Source organism: Eurosta solidaginis, chromosome X, assembly GCF_040869045.1.
Source record: "Eurosta solidaginis isolate ZX-2024a chromosome X, ASM4086904v1, whole genome shotgun sequence".
NCBI classification, from domain to species: Eukaryota; Metazoa; Arthropoda; class Insecta; order Diptera; family Tephritidae; genus Eurosta; species Eurosta solidaginis.
In genome coordinates, this window is record NC_090324.1 from 159,578,652 (window position 1) to 159,593,426 (window position 14,775).

The following is a 14,775-nucleotide window of genomic DNA, read 5'->3' on the forward strand; positions in this document are numbered from 1 at the left end:
CTCTTCGCCTGCATCAACGACATCAGCCACAAGATCGCAGCCACGGAGGCAACACGCTGCAGCTCACCACCGTGTCCGCCTTCCGGTCAGGCTTGTAGCCCAGCATTCAGCAGCCACCGCCACCATGATACCAACGGTAGCGATCACACCCACCGCGGTCGTGAAGATAGAAGCTGGGGGGCGGCTACACCTCGTCCGTGCCTTGATTGACGGATGCTCCCCCACCACCGTTATCGCAGATGAGCTAGCCCGGGAGCTCCAACTCCCTACCAGCACCATTGGCGGGCAAGCAGGATGCCTACTACGCATACGAGGAAGACACGGCCAAAATAAACGAATTGCAACCCATGCGGCGGTCGTGTCCAATTTTCGGCGAATGGCCCCCACGACCAGCGTCGACAGCGCCATCGCATCCCCGTACGCACATCTCCGTCTGGCGGATCTACAGTTTTATTCATCTGCCCCGATCCGCCTCGTACTAGGGACAGACGTATATGCCGAAATAATGCTACCAGGGATTCTGCCCACCACGTTTGGCCCTTTGCTGGCTCAGAGTACCATCTTCGGTTGGGTACTCTCGGGCACAACCAAGGCCTAACATGAAAATGTTCGGTAACGACCGAAATCCATGAATTTTTACACTTTTTTTATTTTTTATTGAATTTCTGCTGTACACAGTCGCAAGAGGTGTGCGTTTAAAATCTTGTATCATTTCAATACGTTCCTTTTTTATTGAATTTTCTTCATACAAAATTCACAAGCATAGAATTTCCAATGAATTTGTAATAAACGGCAAGAAATATGAACACGTATATCTTCTTATTTCTTTTCGCAATCCCTAGCTCTAGGCAAACCTGGCTTAGGCCTTGAATCATAACGGGAAAAGTGCCGAATGACAGAGGCATCAGCAACCAAGCTCACCCATTGCGCAGACCATCTTGCGTGCCGCCAAGCCGGCGGACTGACCAGGGTTTATGTTAAGTTAGATATAATTAGTTATAAGTTTTTTATTTTTTTTGTTCTCTTCTTCACGGTCGGTGATCCTTGGCGGACTGTGATGTTGCGTACCGCAAGGGGGGCGGCATGTTTAGGCCCAAGGCCTAACTTTTACTTGATTGACGGCGCCCCTCCCTAACGTTTTAATAAGATTTCCAGCCACCCACACTCACGCCGCATTTGTGTGCATGCATGCACATGCATGCGTTTCATACGCATGCATGTGTGTGTGCAGGTTGTCAGCACCCATGCACGTATATGTGGGGGCTGTTGTGTGTGTGGCTTTTTTCCCCTCCTTAATACCAGAGGACCTTTTCGCGGCTTAGCGGTTGTCCTCAACGGCACAACCGGTCTCTTTTTCGATCGACCGCCAACCAGCACACATCGCCGAGTATCACCGTCATCAGTTTTACACTCAAAGGTAATATTGTATCCTTGTATATATTTTCCTACACTCTAATTAAAACACTATTATAACGAGGAAATCCTCTTTGCGTTTTGTTCTTTTACTTTCTTTCGAGAGCACTATCAACCCGAGATCGACCCGTGTGCGCCTACCCACTGCCGGTTCCAGACGCACTCAGGCCGAACATAGATAATGAAATTGTATTACAAATAAAATTCAAGTTAGAAATTTTGAAGGAAGAACTTATTAATAAAGCTTATGCCATTCACTGGGCAAAATCAAATATAGTCAACTCATACATTTTATCCAATAAGGAAATGGATATAACGAAAAGTTTTTTAGAAAATGAAAATATAAAAAATAAAAAAAAAAGCTCTAGAAATAAGACCGATAAAAAAAGGAGAAAGCATTAATAAAATAGAGTATAAGTCAATTTTAACATGTGAAAATAAAATTTATGGAAAAACAGAAAATTGTAAATCATATATGAATTTATCAATTTGTTCTGGAGATATTGTAAAAGATATTACAAATGGCACGTGCATAGTACACCTGCTAAAATGTAAAATAAATAATTGTACTAAAATAAATAACCAACATGTAAAATCAGTAGAAATGATTTCAGATGACATAATTTTTCTAATTTTCTAAATTTGAAAATGAAAGTTTAGAACTTCAAGGTTCATATTTAATTAAACATGTCAACACAAGTATAGAAATAAATAACAAAATATATTTTTCAAAAGAAATAACGATAAGGAACCCCTTGCCGGCTATATTACAGCCAAGGGCAACAAATAATAAAATGGAAGAAATGTTATCTCTAGACGTAATTAAGGAACTACAATTAAATGAAGTAAAAGAAATATCAATTTTAAGAAAGAAAAACACTATATTTATATCAGTTTGCACAATTTCTATAATAATTATTGTATTCACAATTGTAATGAAATTACTAAAAAAATTTAAAAGAAATAAAGTTCAAATATCAAACCAGAGCACCATTGAGGTAGGGATTGAAGACCTACTTAAATTTTACGTAAACTCATCGATCGAGGACGCTCGAGTTTAAGGGCGGAGGAATTAACATATAATAAATTCACTTACCTTTTTGGTTACATAGTTAACACATAATAAATTCACTTACCTTTTTGGCTACATTTTTGCCTACCTTACAAAAAGCTTTTTAATTCTTTTGTGGTTCCCATAGTAAATGAAATTCCAATTAATTTTGAAGTAATAATAAACCTTATTAATATTTTGCACTTCCTATTTTGCAATCAATAAATAAAAATTCTCATTAAGCAAAAGTAACTAAATTTTGCTTCACAAGCGAAGTTGAGCTAATTCAAAGAAGTAGCACACCAAGCCACTGCACGCGCATCCGCTACAAAGCTGTTGCTTGCACTAAAGTGTTGACTTAGCGTCTAGCACACCTCAGCACAAGCAATAACCAATACTTGCATGTCTTGGTAGTTTTTGTTGTGTTAACGCGGTAGAGAATTATTTGATTTAATATGACAATTTTACAAAGTAAATCTTCAGTCTGCATCTTATCGTGTCCGGGTCTGGTTTAAAAATAACAAACAATATAATTTATATTATGCATTGCTAACCACGCCAAAATATGGAGAAAAATATAAATAAAAAATTTTAAATAAAAATTGTTTTCATTTATTTGAAAAAGGTTTATTTGACAAAAAAAGTAAGTATTTACATTGGAACAAGTTTCCCATGGATGGATGTGACCATTGGCATGTATTTTGTAGTTTGTTGATATTTCCACATTAGACTCCTCCAGCGTAGTCCGTATTTATGGGGAATATAATAGTTTCGGAGTATAGGTGTAAAAAAATGCAGAGCAATAAAACTAACGTGGATGGCGAAGCAGAGCTCAGGAATGAATAAATGTATGTTACTCCCTATCCTGAAGGATAGGGTTAATTGCTGCTTGTTTGTCAATCTAATATTGGACGCGGCTGTAATTTAAAATCTTTTTATCTAGTTTTCTACTTCTTTAAATAACAAAAAAAAAAATGAATGCAAGGCGTCATAACCTCGAAGAGAATTTTGGCCAAGCTTCTCTTCCGATTTGCGTCGTGCTTCTTTTAATTTTTCCTACAATTTGGCGCGAAGGGACCCACATGTTTTATGCCGACTCCGAACGGCATGTAAAGGTTAGGTTAGGTTGAATTGGCCGGTCCATGAGGACCTCTCATAGACTGATTAAGTCCGTAGTGTTACCAGAAGTTTGTTTTAACGACCAAACTGAAAAACCCTATCAAAAACCAGGACCTATGTTATAAAATAACTCCGTCCTCTTGGCAAATACCAGAAGCTTTCTAGGACTTAAACCACTTGCTGCTTCTAGACCTGACAGCTGTATCAACCCCTAATAGCTGGAGTCTTAGCATGGCAAGTGCAGAGCACGAGCACAGAACGTGCTCGATCGTTTCCTCCTCCAACCCGCACTTCTTACATCTGCTATCACTGACCAAGCCTAATTTAAAGGCATGTGACGCTAGAAGGCAGTGTTCAGTCAGAATACCCGTCATGAGTCTACAGCCCTCTCTTTTTAATGATAGAAGCAACTTTGTTAGTCTAAGGTTGTAAGACCTGCACATAATCTTCGACACTTTACAGCCCCGCGCTTGAACCCACGCCTTTCCCGCTTGGTCGATCATGTGCACCTCTCGCCTTCGCTTAATCTCGCCCAGTCTAATTGGGACGTCAACGGAGCAAGCTCCAAGGGATGCGCCCTTTTTAGCTAGTTCGTCCGCTTTTTCATTCCCATCTATTCCCATATGCCCTGGGACCCAATATAGATGTATGCTTCTACCTGTCCCGATTCTCTCCAGAGACTGATTACACTCTAACACGCATTTAGATGCTATGCTATGCGAGATTATTGCCTTAATTGCTGCTTGACTGTCAATATAAAAATTAACACGGTTGCAGCTTAAGCTATTCTCTTCCAGGGTTTCTACTGCTTTAGTTACGGCTAATATTTTCGCTTGGAAAACACTACAGTAATCCGGTAGCCTGTAGGATCTGCCTATTTCTGGATCAGCACAGTATACCGCAGACCCTACTCCTTCCACTACTTTGGAACCATCTGTGTACACATGTATCGCCTCGTCCGCCATTTGCGCATCCTTTCGCCAACCGTCCACCTCTATTGTGGCCTTAAGATATCCCCCGAAGCGCAGATAGGGAATCAGGTAGTCTTTTTGTCTTGTGATTGATTACGCTATACTACTATGGCCATATGGTCGGCGCTCAAGCTTCCCCGATACACCGAGCCTGGTTGCGGTTGTTTATGCTATGTTCTTTGCTACCAGGTCTACAGGTGGAATGTGCAAAACGGCATACAGTGCAGCCGTCGGGGTTGTTTTCAGGGCTCCCGTACTGCTAAGCATCGATAGTCTGCATACCCCCTCTAATTTTTTGGGGTATGTTGTTTTTTGTGTGGCTTCCCACCAAACAAGAACTCCATAGTATAGAATAGGGCTTACAATCGCTGTAAAACCCAATGAGAAAGAGAGGGCGATAAGCTCCACTTACACCCCAGCATTCTTTTACATGCATAGAGTGCCGTTGAGGCCTTCTTGACCCTCTCCTCCACGTTGAGCTTCCATGACAGCTTACTGTCTAGGATGATTCCTAGATATTTTGTGCAAGGTTTCTCCTGTAATGTCACCCCTCCTAACTTAAGCCTGGTCCAATTTGGGACCTTGTACCTCTTTGTAAATAAGACCATATCCGTCTTCTCCGCATTGACTTTCAACCCGACATTAGATGCCCAAGTATGAATATCCCCAAGCGCCCGATCCATCAAAGAACTAATCGTTGGAAGGCACTTTCCACTTATGACAATTGCAACGTCATCTGCGTAAGCCGTAAGTTTTACGGCTCCCTCATCGAATCGCCTGAGCCGTTGGTTGATGACCAGCGTCCACAGCAGAGGTGATAGCACCCCTCCCTGCGGCGTGCCCCTGTCCACTGATTTCGTGGCCTCGTACAATCCCCATTTAATTTAATCTTTCTGCAATTTAACATGCAGCCAATCCATCTAATTAAGGCAGGATGTACTTTAATGTAATTAAGACCATCCATTTTAAAACGTTATTGAAAGCCCCGGCAATGTCCAAGAAGATTCCTAGAGCATACTCCTTATATTCCAGGGATTTCTCTATGCTTATTACCACCCTATGCAATGCGGTGTCTACCGACTTGCCTTTGGTGCACGCATGCTGGGTTGTGGAGAGCAGCTTTTCATCCACGTTGGTCTTTATGTACACATCTATCAGCCTCTCAAAGGTTTTGAGCAGAAATGATGTTAAGCTAATGGGTCTATAGCCTTTGGGATACACGTGACCGATCTTCCCCGGCTTTGGTAGGAAAGCTACACGAGCAGTTCTCCAAGAGTGCGGTACATGATTCAGCCTTATGCACCCATCGAATATTATTTTAAGCCATTCCACGACCGCCATACTTGAAACTTGTAGTATGGCCGGGAATATACCGTCTGGGCAAGGCGATTTAAACTTAGAAAACGTTGTCACTGCCCATTCTATCTTGGTATCGGTCACCAAGCCCGGCACTACTAGCTCCGTGATCGAAGTGTGAGTGATGTCTGTTGGCTCTTCTACACCGTCTCCCGATGGGAAATGTGTGCCGAGAAGCACCTCAAGGGATTCCTCACTATTACGTGACCATTCCCCGTTCTCTTTCTTTATTAGTCCCTGGACTATGTTTCCTCTTGCTATGACTTTTTCAACCGTGCTGTCTCGTTGGAGCACTTTATGTCCATACAGAAACTTTTCCATAAGTTTCTCTTCGCCCTGGTAATTTCGCGCTTGTAGATCATCAGTAGATCCCTGTACACGTCCCGACACGCTTCGCTTTCCGCGGCCTTTGCGGTCTTAAACATTTCTTTTACCTGTGTTCTAAGAAGACTCAGCTCATTGCTCCACCATGGCGGCTTTGCTTTTCCTCTGAATCTTCTTAGAGGACAAGCTTTGTTATACGCAGTCGCAAGCGTCCTTATTAGGAATTCATTCGACTCCTCCAGTTCCTCCACATTGGCAACCTCTTTGGGTTGTCACAGTTTTTTTTCTACATGTTTCTGGAATTTAGTCCAGTTCGTTGACCTAGGGTTTCTAAAGGTTCCTCCCTTCTCTACCCTCTTTAGGGGGATGCTGAAGCTGATATACGCATGGTCGAAGAAGGATGGTCTATCAAGAACCATATATCACGCTCGGAGGTCAATGTAACATCCAGAACATTGCTGGATGTTGGACCAATGTATAGGGACATTTCCCCTGTTGGCTATCTGCAAATTGGTTTGCCCTTGCCCTTTTCAGCCTCTCGTGACTTTTGTGCCGGGTGTTTCTCTGTGCGAGTCATAGCACCATTTGGCGGTTGGTCCCCTTCTAACACCTTCGTGGTGACGTCGGGGACCTCCACCTGTCTTTTTTCCCTTAGGCTTTTGAGGTCCTTTTCGACTTCGCCCACCTCTAACGTATTAGGGTTTTTATCCTCGGGACTTCTTTTCCTGAGTCGCATGTAAATTTTGCCAGTGCCAAAGGACATTTTGCCAAGCTGCGTGTACAAAATATCCTCCGCCTGCTTGTTTATTTGGAAGATGTAGAACTGACCATCCTCGGCAGCCCGAGATACAGTAAGTACCTTCCAATCCTGTAGCGGAATGTTCGGATTCTGATTCTGCAGAAGTCGCAGTGTATCCTCCGACTTCATCACGCATTGGTACCGTGGGGATTTGCACTTTACCTTCTCAAACCGCGCGTTCGTGCCTTGCCTTTGGATGTTTGGAACCACTTCCTCCAGCCACCGCAAGCTCACGATGTTGTCGCACGCTATCATCTTCACACCATTATACCATCCCCCGAATCAAAGGTTGGAAGGGGTTTACTTGGTTGTTGCCGCATCATCTTAAGCATTAAGCTAATAAGCTCCCTTTCCACAGATCTCCACCTTTCAGTAGTCATTTGTCCGAAAGTACTGCTACGATCAACCAGCGCCACAGTCAGTGACTGCTTTGCCACATCACTCATCTTCTCGGAAAAAGCCGGAGTCTTAGCGTTAACTCCCTTTAGCATCTCCGAGAAAGCCCTCCCTTTGGCTTATCTCCTAATTACGTAGTTGGAATTTCCCTCTGACTCGCAGCTTTCGAGGTACTTGCTACCTCGCTATTGGGGCCCATCTGTCTTACAGCTTTGGGCCTACTTGTCTTGTCTATGCGACTGCCCTGCCTCGTGGCTCTAGGACTGGGTCCTTTCTGCCTCGTGAAAGAAGGCTTGTCGCCTTCCGCCGAACGTTGCCTCTTCATTCTGCCATTCGACGCTTCTTCCTCCTCCTACCGGTTTCAGAACCGAGGGTTTCTCGCAGCAAATCTTTTGAACTGCCTTCGACCTAATTCTACCGCGTCATGGGCCGATTCCAAGCGCTCGATCTCCACTTCTGTCGGGTCGATCACTGCTCCCAAGCGTTGTACAATTCTTAGTGCTGCACGGTATTGCGAGAGAGCTCGTTTACATCCTCTGCTCTGTACACTCCTCCACTCTTCTACTCCATTTTCATTTGTGTGCTTCTCCAACACGGAGTTCATTGAATCAGCACTACTCTCGCTCCCCGAGTCCGACGCATCGCTTAATTCGCATCGCTTAATTTGTCGTCCTTGGATTGCGACTCAGTCCTCCCCTTTACATGGTCCTTATTACAATCAGGTAATGAGTCGTTCATCTTGGTCGTACGACCACCTGCCCAACAAGGCGGGCTCAGCGGTCCAGTATTATATACGGGGAAAGAACCGTCCGCCACAGCAGCGCCCCTTACTGAGGTAAGGCCATAAATACTTCCCGAGGTGGCCCGGTATCGGGAAGGCTCCGCTCGAATACAGCCGAATTTATCCCCTGGCTGCAAATCGTTCAATAGGCACGGTCCGCTTAACACCCTGGATTAGGGGATTGGTAGTTTTTGGCCACCGACATCCCGCCGCCCTTCTATGAGGCGAAACGGCGTAGATGTCAGTCCTAAACAGCTCCGCCTCATAGTTGGGCGCTGTGGAGTTCGGCTAAGCCCTCACACCAACGACAAGGTGCCTACCCTAGTGAGGGAACGGCATGTGAAAGGCAGACAAATTTTCACTGAGAAGATTTTCATGGCAGAAATACACTCGGAGTGTTTGCCAAATACTTGCGAGGGGAGACCGCACTTAGGTAATTTTTTTCTAATAGAAAAAAAGAGGATGTTGTGCCACACCACGATAGTCAAAAAAACAATACAGTCATTTGACATTTTATTTATTTCTGGAACAGCACGGTATACCGCATATCATACCCCATCAATCAGTCTAATGTGGTTCTAAGATCCTCGTCGAAGTGTATGTAAGAGATCATGCAGTCTGCACTGAGGCAAATGGTATGTCATTTTACCCATTGGTACCGCGACGAACAAATGCGAACCCAGCCTTTCACAAAGGGGGGAAGGCCAATTTTTTTTCTGACCTATATATATTGCAGTTATAAATAGTAAATTAAGGGTATTTAATCAAGAGCGAATATTGCTTTATAGACCAAGTTGGGAAGCATCTAGCTCCCATTTTTTATTTACTAATTGAAAATAGTTATATATATTGGTCGTTTCCAAATCCAAACAAATTGCTGTTTCGTTGTTCCACCCGTTTTAAATTGTTTTATGGTCGTAAAAACAAACAGCTCGCGTTTTTTATTTATTTATTGAAAATATATGTATTGGTCTTTTCCAAGCCCAATCAAAGTGCTATTTTGTTGTTATCCCATTTTAAATTGTTGTAAAAAATAAAAATGTAAGGCGCGATAACCTTCAAAGGGATTTTAGCCCGAGCTTCTCTTCAAATTTGCGTCGTGCTCCTGTTAATTTTTCCTACAAATTTGTGGTACGAGGACCTACTTGTTCTATGCCGACTCCGAACGGCATCTGCAAGGCAGATGAGTTTTCACTGAGAGCTTTTCATGGCAGAAATACACTCGGAGTGTGCTTACCTAACACTGCCGAGGAGCGACCCCGCTTAGAAAAATTTTCTTCTTATTGAAAATCATTGTTTCAAAAATTTTGATGTTGCTTTACCCGGGGTGTGAACCCAAGATCTTCGGTGTGGTAGGCGCAGGACGCTACCATCACACCACTGCGGCCGCCGTTCGATAATCAAGGTAAATAAAAAGGAAATGGAAAAATGTTAAGCATTTCCTCTATATAAGTGGACAAAACCAGCGAAAAATACTCTTTCTGAACTTTGAATTTAAAACTTTTACATAGAAATTGTAAAAATTATTAAGAGAAATAAAAGTAGAGCGCACGTTACTTGGATTGGAAAGTTGGCAGAAAACACCTAACATAACGGAATTTTTTACCTTTTATTCCTTTGTCACGGTATCTTAACTTATATATGAAGTTTCACGTTTGTAACTCAATGAGAAGTTACTTAAAAATCGGTCTGACTATTCCCAATTTCCAAACTCTTATCTAATTATTTCGATCCGTGCGGTACCTAACGTATTTTTCCCCCTATTGTCGCATTGTCTCCGTGTCTTGCCCTATATTTGAATTTTCACGTTTGTAGCTCAATGAGAAGTTATTTAAAAACCGATCTCAAAATTCCAAATTCCTAAATTTTTTATCTAATTATTTCGATCCGTGCGCCACCTAACGCATTTTTCCCCCCTTTTGTCGCACTGCCTAAGTGTTTTAACCTAGGTGTGAAGTTTCACAATTGTAGCTTAATGAGAAGTTACTTAAAGACCGATCTCAAAATTCCAAATTTCCAAAATGTTATCAAATTATTCGAACTGTGCTCCACCTAACGAGTTTTTTTTTACTTTTATTGCATTGTCTCGGCGTCTTAAACTATATGTAAAGTTTCACGTTTGTAGCTCAATGAAAAGTTACTGAAAAATCTATATCAAAATTCAAAATTTTTCAAATTCTTATCTAAATATTTCGATCCATGCGCCATATAACGGATTTTTTTTTGTTCTTTTGTCCCTTTTTCACTGTATCTTAACCTATCTATGAAGTTTCGCGTATGTAGCTCAATGAGAAGTTACTTGAAAATATATATCAAAATTCAATATGGGGATCAAATGAAAGATGTTAAAGAGTATTTTAAAAGGGAGTGGTATAGGTGGACGCCTTTTCGAGATATCGCTATAAAGGTGAACCAGGAGTGACTCTAGAATGCGTTTGTACAATATGGGTATCAAATGAAAGGTGTTAATGAGTATTTTAAAAGGGAGTGGGACTTAGTTCTATAGGTGGACGCCTTTTCGAGATATCGCCATAAAGGTGGACCAGGGGTGACTCTAGAATTTGTTTGTACGATATGGGTATCAAATAAAAGGGGTTAATGAGTATTTTAAAAGGGAGTGGGCCTTAGTTCTATAGGTGGACGCCTTTTCGAGATATCGCCATAGAGTTGGACCAGGGGTGACTCTAGAATGCGTTTGTACAATATGGGTATCAAATGAAAGGTGTTAATGAGTATTTTAAAAGGGAGTGGGCCTTAGTTTTATAGGTGGATGCCTTTTCGGGATATCGTTATAAAGGTGGATCAGGGTTGACTCTAGAATTCGTTGGTACAATATAGGTATCAAACGAAAGGTTATAATGAGTATTTTAAAAGGGAGTGGGCCTTAGTTCTATAGGTGGACGCTTTTTCGATATATCGCCATAAAGGTGGACCAGAGGTGACTCTATAATGTGTTTGTACAATATGGGTGTCAAATTAAAGGTATTAATAAGAATTTAAAAGGGAGTGGTGGTAGTTGTATATGTGAAGGCGTTTTCGAGATATCGACCAAAATGTGGACCAGGGTGACCCAGAGCATCATCTGTCGGGTACTGCTAATTTATTTATATATGTAATACCACGAACAGTAATCCTGCCATGATTCCAAGGGCTTTTGATTTCGCCCTGCAGAACTTTTTCATTTTCTTTTACTTAATATGGTAGGTGTCACACCTATTTTACAAAGTTTTTTTCTAAAGTTATATTGTGCGTCAATAAACCAATCCAATTACCATGTTTGAACCCATTTTTCGAATTTGGTATAGAATTATGGCACTTTTTCATTTTTCGTAATTTTCGATACCGGAAAAGTGGGCGTGGTCATAGTCAGATTTCGGCCATTTTTTATACCAATAGAAAGTGAGTTCAGGTAATTATGTGAACTGAGTTTAGTAAAGATATATCGATTTTTGCTCAAGTTATCGTGTTAATGGCCGAGCGGAAGGACAGACGGTCGACTGTGTATAAAACCTGGGCGTGGCTTCAACCGATTTCGCCCTTTTTCACAGAAAACAGTTATTGTCCTAGAATCTAAGCCGCTACCAAATTTCACAAGGATTGGTAAATTTTTGTTCGACTTATGGCATTAAATGTATCCTAGACAAATCAAATGAAAAAGGGCGGAGCCACGCCCATTTTGAAATTTTCTTTTATTTTTGTATTTTGTTGCACCATATCATTACTGGAGTTGAATGTTGACATAATTTACTTATATGCTGTAAAGATATTTAATTTTTTGTAAAAATTTCACTTAAAAAAAAAATTTTTTTAAAGTGGGCGTGGTCGTTCTCCGATTTTGCAAATTTTTTTAAGCATATATATAGTAATAGGAGTAACGTTCCTGCAAATTTCATCATGATATCTTCAACGACTGCCAAATTACAGCTTGCAAAACTTCTAAATTACCTTCTTTTAAAAGTGGCCGGTGCCACGCCCATTGTCCAAAATTTTACTTATTTTCTATTCTGCGTCATAAGTTCAACGCACCTACCAAGTTTCATAGCTCTATCCCTCTTTGGTAATGAATTATCGCAATTTTTCGATTTTTCGAAATTTTCGATATCGAAAAAGAGGGCGTGGTTATAGTCCGATATCGTTCATTTTAAATAGCGATCTGAGATAAGCGCCCAGGAATCTACATACCAAATTTCGTCGAGATATCTCAAAATTTACTCAAGTTATCGTGTTAACGGACAGACGGACGGACGGACGGACGGACGGACATGGCTTAATCAAATTTTTTTTCGATACTGATGATTTTGATATATGGAAATTTATATCTGTCTCGATTCCTTTATACCTGTACAACCAACCGTTATCAAATCAAAGTTAATATACTCTGTGAGCTCTGCTCAACTGAGTATAAAAACAAGTAAGGAAGGCTAAGTTCGGGTGTAACCGAACATTACATACTCAGTTGAGAGCTGTGGAGACAAAGTAAGGGAAAATCACCGTGTTGTAAAAAGAACCTAGGGTAACCCTGGAATATGTTTGTATGACATGTGTATCAAATGGAAGGTATTAAAGAGTATTTTAAGACGAAGTGGGCCATCGTTCTATAGATGGACGTCATTTAGGGATATCGCCATAAAGGTGGACCAGGCCTGACTCTAGAATTTGTTTGTACGATATGGGTGTCAAATGAAATGTGTAAATGATAATTTTAAAAGGGAGTGGGCCTAAGTTCTATAGGTGGACGCCTTTTCGAGATATCGCCATAAAGGTGGACCAGGGGTGACTCTAGAATTTATTTTGTACGATATGGGTATAAAATGAAAGGTATTAATGAGTATTTTAAAAGGGCGTGGGTCTAAGTTCTATGGATGGACGCCGTTTCGAGATATCGCCATAATGATGGACCAGGGGTGACTCTAGAATTTATTTTGTACGATATGGGTATAAAATTAAAGGTATTAATGAGTATTTTAAAAGGGCGTGGGTCTAAGTTCTATGGATGGACGCCGTTTCGAGATATCGCCATAATGATGGACCAGGGGTGACTCTAGAATTTGTTTGTGCTATATGGGTATCAAATGAAAGGTGTTAATGAGTATTTTGAAAAGGAGTGGGCCTTAGTTCTGTAGGTGGACGCCTTTTCGGAATATCGTTATAAAAGTGGACCAGGGGTGACCCAAGAACGCGTTTGTACAATATGGGTATCAAATGAAAGGTGTTAATAAGTATTTTAAAAGGGAGTAGGCCTTCGTTCTATATGTGGACGCCTTTTCGAGATATCGTCATAAACGTGGACCAGGGGTGACTCCAGAATTTGTTTGTACTATATGGGTATCAAATGAAAGGTGTTAATGAATATTTTAAAATGGCTTGGTCCTTAGTTCTATAGGTGGACGCCTTTTCGAAATACCGACATAAAGGTGGACCAGGGGTGACTCTAGAATTTGTTTGTACTATATGGGTACCAAATGAAAGGTGTTAATGAGTATTTTAAAAGGGCGTGGGCCTTAGTTCTATAGGTGGACGCCTTTTCGAGATATCGCCATAAATGTGGACCAGGGGTGACTCTAGAATTTGTTTGTACTATATGGGTATCAAATGAAAGGTGTTAATGAGTATTTTAAAAGGGAGTATGCCTTAGTTCTATATGTGGACGCCTTTTCGAGATATCGTCATAAACGTGGACCAGGGGTGACTCCAGAATTTGTTTGTACTATATGGGTATCAAATGAAAGGTGTTAATGAATGTTTTAAAAGGGCTTGGGCCTTAGTTCTATAGGTGGACGCCTTTTCGAAATATCGACATAAAGGTGGACCAGGGGTGACTCTAGAATTTGTTTGTACTATATGGGTATCAAATAAAAGGTGTTAATGAGTATTTTAAAAGGGCGTGGGCCTTAGTTCTATAGGTGGATGCCTTTTCGAGATATCGCCATAAAGGTGGGCCAGGGGTGACTCTAGAATTTTTTTGTACGATATGGGTATCAAATGAAAGGTGTTAATGAGTATTTTAAAAAGGAGTGGGCGTTAGTTCTATATGTGAACGCCTTTTCGAGATATCGCCATAAACCTGGACCAGGGGTGACTCTAGAATGTGTTTGTACGATATGGGTATCAAATTAAAGGTATTAATGAGGGTTTTAAAAGTGAGTGGCCCTTGGTTGTTTATGTGAAGGCGCTTTCGAGATATCGACCAAAATGTGGACCACGGTGATCCAGAACATCATCTGTCGAGCACCGCTAATTTATTTATATATGTAATAACACGAACAGTATAAGTATTCCTTCCAAGATTCCAAGGCCTTTTGATTACGCCCTGCAAAACTTTTTAATTTTCTTCTACTTAATATGGCAGGTGTCACACCCATTTTACAAAGTTTTTTTCTAAAGTTATATTTTGCGTCAATAGACCAATACAATTACCATGTTTCATCCTTTTTTTCGTATTTGGTATATATTTATGGCATTTTTTTCATTTTTCGTAATTTTCGATATCGAAAAAGTGGGCGTGGTCATAGTCGGATTTCGGCCATTTTTTACACCAATATAAAGTGAGCTCAGATAAGTACGT